Source organism: Delphinus delphis, chromosome 2 (genome assembly GCF_949987515.2).
Source record: "Delphinus delphis chromosome 2, mDelDel1.2, whole genome shotgun sequence".
Taxonomy (NCBI): Eukaryota; Metazoa; Chordata; class Mammalia; order Artiodactyla; family Delphinidae; genus Delphinus; species Delphinus delphis.
This window is the reverse complement of record NC_082684.1, coordinates 64110004-64119916: the sequence shown is the minus strand read 5'-3', so window position 1 is coordinate 64119916 and position 9913 is coordinate 64110004. Positions and strand designations below refer to the sequence as shown.

The window sequence follows — 9913 nt, the reverse complement described above, 5'->3', positions numbered from 1 at the left end:
CGGTCACGTGGGCACGCCCCGGGCTGGCGCTCCAGCCCGCCGGCCCCCCCGCGTCCTCGGCCTGACCCCGCGGGCGCGCGCGCGCGCGCGCAGCAGCAGCCCCCGCGGACTCCGCGGCCGTGGTCCGGACCCCGGGCCCCAACGCGAAGGCCTTCAGCGCCAGGGCACCACCCGTCCCGTCCGCCGGCTCGCACGGCGGGCGTTTCCACACTGCCTCCCGAGGGCCAGGGCGCAGCTCCAGGGGTTGAGCGCGTGTGAGGCGAATGGCGCTCCAAGGTGTCTCTTTTATTCGCTTGTGGTTTCCACTGAAAGGGGCTGGATTCCTACATTGTGGGTCTTTTTGGAAAACCCCCATCAGAGATGGCGCGAATTATTTAGATCTCCTTCCATCAATTCAACGAGAATAAACACTGGGGGGGGAGGGGGTTACCCTAGTTGATTGAATTACTCAGCAAAAACAAAATGATAAACAGAGGTGGGAAATCGCTTTCTAAAAGTCTGTGGTTGGAATAATAATAATAGGGGGAAATCTGGGGTAGTAACATCCCCTGGTAATATCCTTTTATAGATTAGACTTGGTAGGAAATGGATTTCACTCTCTGCTAGTAGTCTTTTCCTCAGGAGGCCACAGCTACGACAGCTGCCATCAAATAAGTGGACCCAAGAGTAGAGTCCTCCCTCTTTGGCAACCACAACCTCTTCTAGCAAAACTCATATAACTGAGCCAAGGCTCTTCTCTAACTAAACCTTTTTTATACTTGTTATGAGTATTCATCGCATTTATCATAGAAAAAATTGGCACCGTGTACTTTGAGGAAGTTTTTCATGAAGATTCAATGCTTTATGAGTGTATAATGAAAATGTTTTAAATGAAACACTTTATGTGGTTATGTTTAATAAAAGGAAGGTTTCATAAAGTATTTCATTCATCAGTGTTTGGGCTAATTTATGCTACCTTTTTTCCTGAACGCTTATCATTTCTACCTTTCTTCATTTGTAAAATTGGTAATATGAATTTAAAACTCTGATTAACAGTTGAACTGATTTTGTGAAGAAAACTTGCACTAAAAAAATAGAATTGTTGAGTGACTAAAACTGTTGGAAACAAAATAGTAAGTGAGTGCAGATAAACCTTAAGGTGTACTAAGCCAGAAGTGCAGTGTAACGGCAAGAACTTCGGGTTGGGACTTGGGAAACGAGTATTAATCTTGGCTCTGCCCCATCTCTGTAAGTTCGAAGGGCTTTCAATCCCTGCAGACCTTCATCTGTATTATAAGCTGTGATTATCTTTAAAGTCCTTTCCAACTTTAAAATTCAGTTTCTCAGGAAATGGTGTGCATATGTTCTCAGCATTAAGTAAATTTAGGGATAGAAAATCATAATGAGAAGGGTTATGCCCTAGTTTGTGTGATAAATTCTTATACCCAAAAGTTAATATATTATAAATGGAGCATGTTAGGTATTGCACAGGAAACAGACCTATTTTTTATGTCCATAGCTTGTGCTTATTTTCTTAATGGGAAGATTGACTTAGTTTATTTTTATTTTATTTTTATAAATTTGTTTATTTTATTTATTATTTTTGGCTGTGTTGGGTCTTCGTTGCTGTGTGTGGGCTTCCTCTAGTTGCAGCGAGCGGGGCTACTCTTCGTTGCGGTGCGTGGGCTTCTCATTGCGGTGGCTTCTTGTGGAGCCCAGGATCTTGGCACACGGGCTTCAGTAGCTGTGGCACGCGGGCTCAGCAGTTGTGGCGCACGGACTTAGTTGCTCCGCGGCATGTGGGGTCGTCCTGGACGAGGGCTCGAACCCGTGTCCCCTGCATTGGCAAGTGGATTCTTTACCACTGCGCCACCAGGGAAGTCCCTTAACTTAGTTTAGAGACAAAAATTGAGAAGAAATCTCCCAATGTCTAAGCATGAATCTTAAGCAAGTAGATAATAATACTTTACATTAGGTGGTACATTACAGTTTATGAAACCTTTCCCTTTCTTGATGTCTCTTGAGGCATCCAACATTTGCTCTGTATGGGTATCAGCAGTTTTCCTTGTTGAACTCTTCCTCTTAGGGTTCCCCTCCCTTCTCAGCCTTGAATTTTGCATCAAAGAGATTCTACAGGAGCTACAGCCCCAGCAGAGACCAGGTCTGGTGACACGGGGAACTAGATTAGGTGTTAGAACCTCGCCTACCAAAGCTGGGGATTCCGAAGATGTTAATCACTCCCCCCCCAGCTGTGATATCAACCCTTCTCCAAGCCTCCCTGTGCCTCTCCCCTTCCCCAGAGTTCACAATTCCCATGTACTAGGATTCTTTTCCTGAAGATGTTTTCTTGTCTTTGCACATATTTCGTTGCCTTGTAATCACTTGTTTACGTGTTCTGCCACCCCAGTAGACTGGAAGCTCCTTCCAGGATCTGAGTCCTACTCATCTTTGGATTTCTGGAATCTGGTACATAGTAGGTGATCAATAGATGATAAAGTAACAACTTTAAGGTGCTTTAGTGCTATAAAGAGAACAAAAAGGAAGCTCCCGAAGACTGCAAGGCCTTTCTACATGCCCTTGTGAGGCCAGATCTTAGAACGTCAGAGCCAGTAACAACTCTTCACACCTGTTGTTTAAAACCAGAACTTACTGCCACTTGGTAAAGCGACAGCATTACCAAGCATTGCTGCATGAATTTTGGCCTCTGTGTGCTGGAGGGATCTGAGTGTCAGACATCATGTGTATCAGTTTCCTGTGGCTGCTGTAACAAATTACCACACATTTAGTGGCTGAAAACAGCACAAACTTATTGTCTTACAGTTCTGGAGGTCAGATGTGAGAAATGACTCATGGGGCTAAAAGCAGCACTTCATTGCTTTTGGAGGCTGTAGGAGGAAAATGTGTTTCCTTGCCTTTTCCAGCTTCTAGAGGCTGCCCACATTCCTTGGTTTGTGGCCCCCTGAGAGTACCTCTGCTTCAGTCATCACATCTCTGATTCTCTCTCTCCTGCCTTCCTCTTTCACTGCTAAGGACCACTGAGATCACCACTGGGTAATTTAGGATAATCTCCCATATCAAAAATCATTTACTTAACCACATCCACAAATTCCCTTTTGCTGGACTTCCCTGGTGGCACAGTGGTTAAGAATCCGCCTGCCAATGCAGTGGACACGGGATCGAGCCCTGGTCCGGGAAGATCCCCCATGCCATGGAGCAACTAAGCCCATGTGCCACGACGACTGAGCCTGTGCTCAAGAGCCTGTGAGCCACAACTACTGAGCCCGCGTGCTGCAACTACTGAAGCCCATGTGCCTAGAGCCCGTGCTCTGCAACAAGAGAAGCCACTGCAACGAGAAGCCTGCACACCACAACGAAGAGTAGCTCCCGCTCACCGCAACCAGAGGAAACCCATGCGCAGCAATGAAGACCGAATGCAGCCAAAAATAAATACATAAATTTATTTTTTAAAAAAAGTCCCTTTTGCTATGTAGGGTAACATATTCACAGGACAGGGACATCTTTGGGGGGCCATTATTCTGCCTACCATACCACATCTGTTCTCTTTAGCAGTTTCACGCCCAAGGAAATGATTAACGGTGGGACAGAAGGACCCTGAACGATCCCGTACTAGAAGGCACACGTCTAAATTCTAATTTTCCCTTTGCTGGACCACACATGGTTGACAGCAACAAAAAACCATTAGGAACTAAGTGAGAGTAACCTCATAGAGGATGGATCAGCTCTGACACAACAGTGGTGCAATCTCGGGCCATTTCCATTTAGTTAACTGCTCCATGGCTGTTTCCTCAGGTGTAAAATGGGGCTTATGTTACCTCCTCCCTCTCCGGGTTGTGGTGAGGATCAAGTGAGATAATGTATGTAAAGCTCCTTCCAGCACAGGAAAAGGTACCCTGGGGCCATTACCATCAGTGCAGAGTGAAGGGGCGAGCATGGTTTTACCAACTCGCAGGCAACAGTAATGAAGCAATCCCAAGTCTCACTGGTATTGTTTTGTAAGACTCAGCTAAAGTTTTTGCTCAGGATTTCTTAGAAAATTGGAAAAGTGAATACCCGTAATGCATATTCTCCCACAAAACAGACTAGATGGAGTTTCTGTGGCATGTAAAATTTCAGAATCATTTTTCAAGTATTAAGTAAAACAGTGAATCTGGAAGATCATGTAGATAAATTCTGTTCAAGCCCCACTCCCTGTCAAGACACATCATACTCAGCTCCCACAGCCACTTCCTGACAAAGACAAGTGTAAACGTAAAGATGCTCATCACTTCCAAATGTACTTTTCTACCCACATACCTGCTTCATCTGACATCTCTTTCCTAGCCCACGCCTGAGCTAAAAGACGGGTCAGGAGGAAAGTCATGCATTTTTCTAAATCCAAGTTTGAACTTAGAACTAGAAAATAAACATTGTGGGAGATGTGTGTTGGAGTCTGATCTCTATGACTCATTCCCTGATCCACAAAACTCACTTTGTGTCTTCCATGTCTCATCCTTAGTTCCTTCTAATTTAGGAAGATGACCTCACAATAAAGGAACTTAGCAGTCTATGTCAAGGGAAGAGGTAGAGGGTAGCAGCAGTGAAATGTAGTAAGTAGTGAAATGTAATTCAAAATGGTCTCAAACTCTACATTTATAAATGCTAGTTTCAATTTATTTACTCACAAACACATTTATCAGATCCACCTATCAGTTGTTTCTGATATTAATTGAATTCGTGATAAGTAGCAACTGGTTACCTAAATTATACAAACCATACAAAAACAGCATCTGAGAAAAGAAACTTGCTAGTAATTTATTTAAGGTGGAGAGCCTTTGTTTAACTTACTTTATTACAAAAGCTGTGGATTTTTATATCCCAGAAAATCATACAGACATGAAAAATGTAACATACTAAAACTGTATGTTAACAGACATGAGTAAGAGTAGGCAAGAGATCGAAAACCAGATCAAGAATGAGTAGAGTTTATTCATTTCATTCGTTCATTCATTCCTTTATATCATTCACTGAGCATCTCTGCTAGGGTAAAGAATGCAAGGATAAGAATAACATAGTCCCTGCCTTGAAGAAAGTCAGTTCTGTGAGAATACATCAAGGAAGCCAGTATCTATGGGACAATCCCACGCATGCTCCAGTGGGGTATGTACAGGATGCCTTGGGGGCAGAAGGAAGGCCAGCTCAGTTTGGAGCGAGTTGGGTCTTTTTTTTTTTTTTTTTGGCTGCGTTGGGTTTTCGTTGCTGTGCCAGGGCTTTCTCTAGTTGCGGTGAGCGGGGGCTACTCTTAGTGAGTGTGCGGGCTTCTCATTGCTGTGGCTTCTCTTATTGTGGAGCATGGGCTCTAGGCGTGCAGGCTTCAGTAGTTGTGGCACGTAGGCTCAGTAGTTGTGGCATGCAGTCTCTAGAGCGCGGGCTCAGTAGTTGCGGTGCACGGGCTTAGTTGCTCTGCAGCATGTGGGATCTTCCCGGACCAGGGCTCGAACCCGTGTCCCCTGCATTGGCAGGCGGATTCTTAACTACTGCACCACCAGGGAAGTCCCACGAGTTGGGTCTTAAGGGATAAGTGGAAGTTAACTAGGCAGATAGGGACAGGACATTCAAAACAGAGGGAACCAAATGTACAAAGCCTCAGCAGTACCAGTATAAAGCACAAGAAACCCCAAGTTGCTAGCTACGACTGGAGCCTATGAGCTTGGTAGACAATGAAGATGGAGTGGTAGGAGGTACCAGTTCTTGTGAGCTTTGTATACAACTGTACAGTCAGAATTGTGTTCTGCAGGGCATAAGGGAGACAATAAATACTTTTCAAAGGTGTTTTTTATGTGTGCGCTCCGCCCCGCCCGTCGGACGCTGCCAGGCTCACGGGCGGGGCGCAGCCTGCGGGTTCGGGGGAACTTTGTCACCCTGGTCCCGGAGAAAGCAGCGTCCTGCTTGCTGGGCAGCTCGCAGGGCGGGGACCTGGCCTGCAAGGAGGAACAGGGAGCAGAGGACTACCTCACAGACCAGAGTGGCTGCTCCAGTAATAAAGAAACCCTTTTGAGGTGTTGTGATGCACGGAGGGACTTGGTGGAGTTCTTCGGGCTGAACGGCAAATTAAAGATAACTTGTGAGAGGTCAAAGCCCAGATTCACAGCTGCATAAGTCATCACCGGGAATGCCTTCGAAGCCATGAGGTGTGGCTGTATGAACAGGTAGATCTCATCTATCAGCTTAAAGAGGAGATGCTTCAGCAGCAGGTCCAACAACTCTACTGGTTTCTGGGCCAGTTCAACTGTCTTATTCATCAGCTGGAGGGCACCCAATACAAAGATCTAGCCAATCAAGTCTCCGTGTGCCCGGAGAGACTGGGCAGTTTGACCCTCAAACCTGAAGATTCGACTGTCCATTCTTTGAAACCGATAATAACTGCCCTGCACCAGGCAATCACCACGTTTGGGTCTCTCAAGACCATTCAAATTCCTGAGCACCTGATGGCTCATGCTAGTTCAACAAATATTGGGCCCTTCCTGGAGAAAAGAGGCTATATCGCGTCGCCAGAGCAGAAGTCAGCATCCAGCATCACAGCGGTCCCTCTCAGCGAATGGCTCCTTGGAAGCAAACCTGCCAGCAGTTGCCAGGCTCCTTACATGCCCAGTACCAATGTGCAGGACTGGCTCACCCAAAAGCAGACCTTGGAGAATAGTCAGACTTCTGCTAGAGCCTGCAATTGCTTCAATAATGTCTGGGGCAACCTAAAGGGCTTGGAAAACTGGCTCCACAAGAGTCAGCAACAAGTTTCTTTTGCTGGTAAACAAGTTACCAAAAGTGTAACAGCTATTCTACTACCAGTTCTTACTCCAGTGAAATTGAAAAGGTTGGAGATCTAGTGCTTCTTGAGCAAGATGAGGTGGAGCTTTCTGATTGGCTAGCGACTCCCCAGGAACCCTATAAGCTTGAGAAGCCTGGGAATGGCAGCTGTGAAACCAGTGAGAAGTTTAAGCTCTTGTTCCAGGTGTTCCAGGAGTCCTATGGTGTGAATGATTGGCTCATCAAGCCTGATTCCTGTACCAGTTGTCAGGGTAAACAGCCCAAAGGTGTGGAGATTGAGAACCGGGGCAATCTGAAGTGCCTGAATGACCACTTGGAGGCCCCTTGGGAGTGGATCCCAGCATGATTGGCTGAGGACTGGCTTGTCCAGAATCATCAAGGCCCATGTAAAGTAGAGGAGGTCTGCAGAGCCCATGAGCCCTGTACAAGCTTTGCAGAGCGCGTGTGTGATGAAAATTTTGAGAAGGAAGCTCTGTGTAAATGGCTTCTGAAGAAAGAAGGAAAGGGTAAAAATGGTATGCCTGTGGAACAAAAACCTGAACCTGAGACACGTAAAGATTCCCTGAATATGTGGCTCTGTCCATCCAGAAGAGAGGAAACAGAACAAGCTAAGGCACCAAAGGCAATGGCTTCTTCTAGAATTGCTGATTCCTTCCAAGTCCTAAGGAACAGTCCCTTGTCAGAGTGGCTCATTACCCCCTCATGCAAAGAAGGATGTCCCAAGGAAGTGCCTCTTACAGAGGAGAGAGCTGGCATACCAAAGCTTACAAGCCACTTGGCCACTTCCTGGTGTCCCTTTAACACAGCTGACTGGGTCTTGCCAGGAAAGAAGACGGGAAATCTTAGCCAGTTATCCTTAGGAGAAGACAAATGGCTACTTCGAAAGAAGGCCAAGGAAGTATTACTTAATTCGCTCCTACAGGAGGAACACAACTTTCCCCCAGACTGTTACGGCCTCCCAGCAGTTTGTGATCTCTTTGCCTGTATGCAGCTTAAAGTTGATAAAGAAAAATGGTTGTATTGAACTCCTCTACAGATGTGAAGGAATGGAGTACTAGAGTCAGACAAATTTTCTGCAGATTATCACAAATCCATGAGCTGAGTGACTGCGGCTTGCCAAATCATTGCGTTTCTGGGTCTGATGTAGTTCCTTTTCTGCCTAATTTTGAACTAGTGAAGAGACATAATAAGTCATCAAATTATGAGTTACTGTGTAAAAGAAAAAGGCCGTTTGTTGACGCTGAGGTGATTCAGTTTCTTCCTACAGAAGTATTAATTCACCCCTACACTAGAAACACAGCATCGTGGTGGGTAGGTCTTTTTCATAAGCCTCCATGGCTCCTTAGCTTGGGTTGTTGTTAGAAGTACATTAAAGCACTGTAGTTTTAAAAATGAAATAGTTCTATAATCAAGGTGTGTTGATGTATTCTAATACTAGTAAAATTACCTAACCTTTTGATTTCCCTTCTTCGAATGCTTCCCTTGTTGTGGGTTTTCTTCCATTAACAGTGAATTCTTCTGTTTAATTAATATAATTTAATATATTTTAATATAATATAATATATTTCACACAGATAATTAACCTTGACAGTATAGTGGTTTTTTCTTACCAAAACATGTATTAACAATCTTGGCAAGTTTTGACATTAGTTACAAAAAATTTTAGCTTACATGCCAGATTCTACATTATTTTTCTTTTTTTGAAACAAACTCAGCTATTGCAAGTTTCATCTTAATTCCCTTCTCTAAACGTTATTATTTAAGTATCTAGACAGCTCTTTCAGAAGGGCTCCATATTGCTTGAAGCCTATATTCAGGGTAATCCTAGCCTCTTTCAAAATATTCTGAAGAACTACAGGCAGAAGAGCCCCAGTGCTGACTAATCAAAAAGCAAAAGGCAAGACATGTTGGAAATGTAGTACTTGAATTATTCACTATCCTAAGTGTTACTGGTGCATCCTGTGTAAATGGAAGCTGAACTGGACACCCGGTGCTTTTAACTAGGCATAAATTAAATGTCCTCTCACTGCAAGCATAGCATACCTATACCTTATAATTCAGTGACATTTTAGTGAATAGGCTGTTTTGGACACTGTGCCTTGGGGTGTTTATTGAAGCTTTATGAAAACTATTGATGTTTCCTTAGTATCCTTAAAGTTATGTCCGTGCTTTAAAAAGTTTCTCTGTAGGAGAGAAATGGTATTTATACCAGGTTTTAAAATTCTGTAAGATGAGACATCTTAGTTGCTTTCCAGGCTTTTAAACTATCAAGCCGCTCAACTTGCCTATATGTTATTGGAAATACTTTAAAAGTTTGTGATGTGGTCATCTAGAAAGCCCTTTTGGGGAAACTTCACAGTCCCAGTGTCATTGCCATACAACTTCCTTAGAATTCTTGAACCACAGCTGAAACGAGCCTATTATTTTTTAGTTCCCCCCGATACCATTTAGAACTTTAAAACTAAAGGTGGTGGGTAAAAACTTAAGGAGCCTTTCCATTATCTTAGGTTGCAGGAAACTTTGTAGTTTTTGAGGTTTAACACACTGTGTATCACTAAATTAACATTAATCACTATGCTAATGAGTATGTAAAACACTGTTTTGCGTTGATGCACTTTGTACCTCCCTCCATTAAAAGCATAAGAGCCAAAAAAAAAAGTTGTTTTTTTAATAACAGCTATGTTGAGATATTGTTCACATACCATAAAATTCATCATTTTAAAGTGCATCATTCAATGTTTTTGAGTATATTCACAGTTGTGCAACCATCACCACAATCTGGTTTTAGAACATTTTAATCACCCCCCAAAAGAAAACCCCATATCCATTAGCAGTCCCTCCACATTCCCTCCTCCCCTCAGGCCCTGGCAACCACTAATCTAGATTTTTGTAGATTTTCCTTTTGTGAACATTTCAGACGAATGGAATCACATGTAGTCTTTTGTGGCTGACTTCTTTCACTTAGCAAAATGTTTTCAAGGTTCATCCATGTTGTAGTATATGTCAGTAATTCATTCTTTTTTATGGTCAAATAATATTCTGTTGCATGGATATACCACATTTGCTTTATCCATTCATCAGTTGATGGGCATTTCGGTGGTTTGCACTTTTT

The 9913-nt window shown here is 43.9% G+C and overlaps 1 pseudogene; it reads left to right on the top strand.

Moving 5' to 3' along the window:
• Positions 1 to 5814: 5814 nt before the first annotated feature.
• LOC132417980 (nuclear receptor coactivator 4 pseudogene) lies at positions 5815 to 7965 on the top strand (annotated as a pseudogene).
• The last annotated feature ends 1948 nt before the right edge of the window (positions 7966 to 9913 follow it).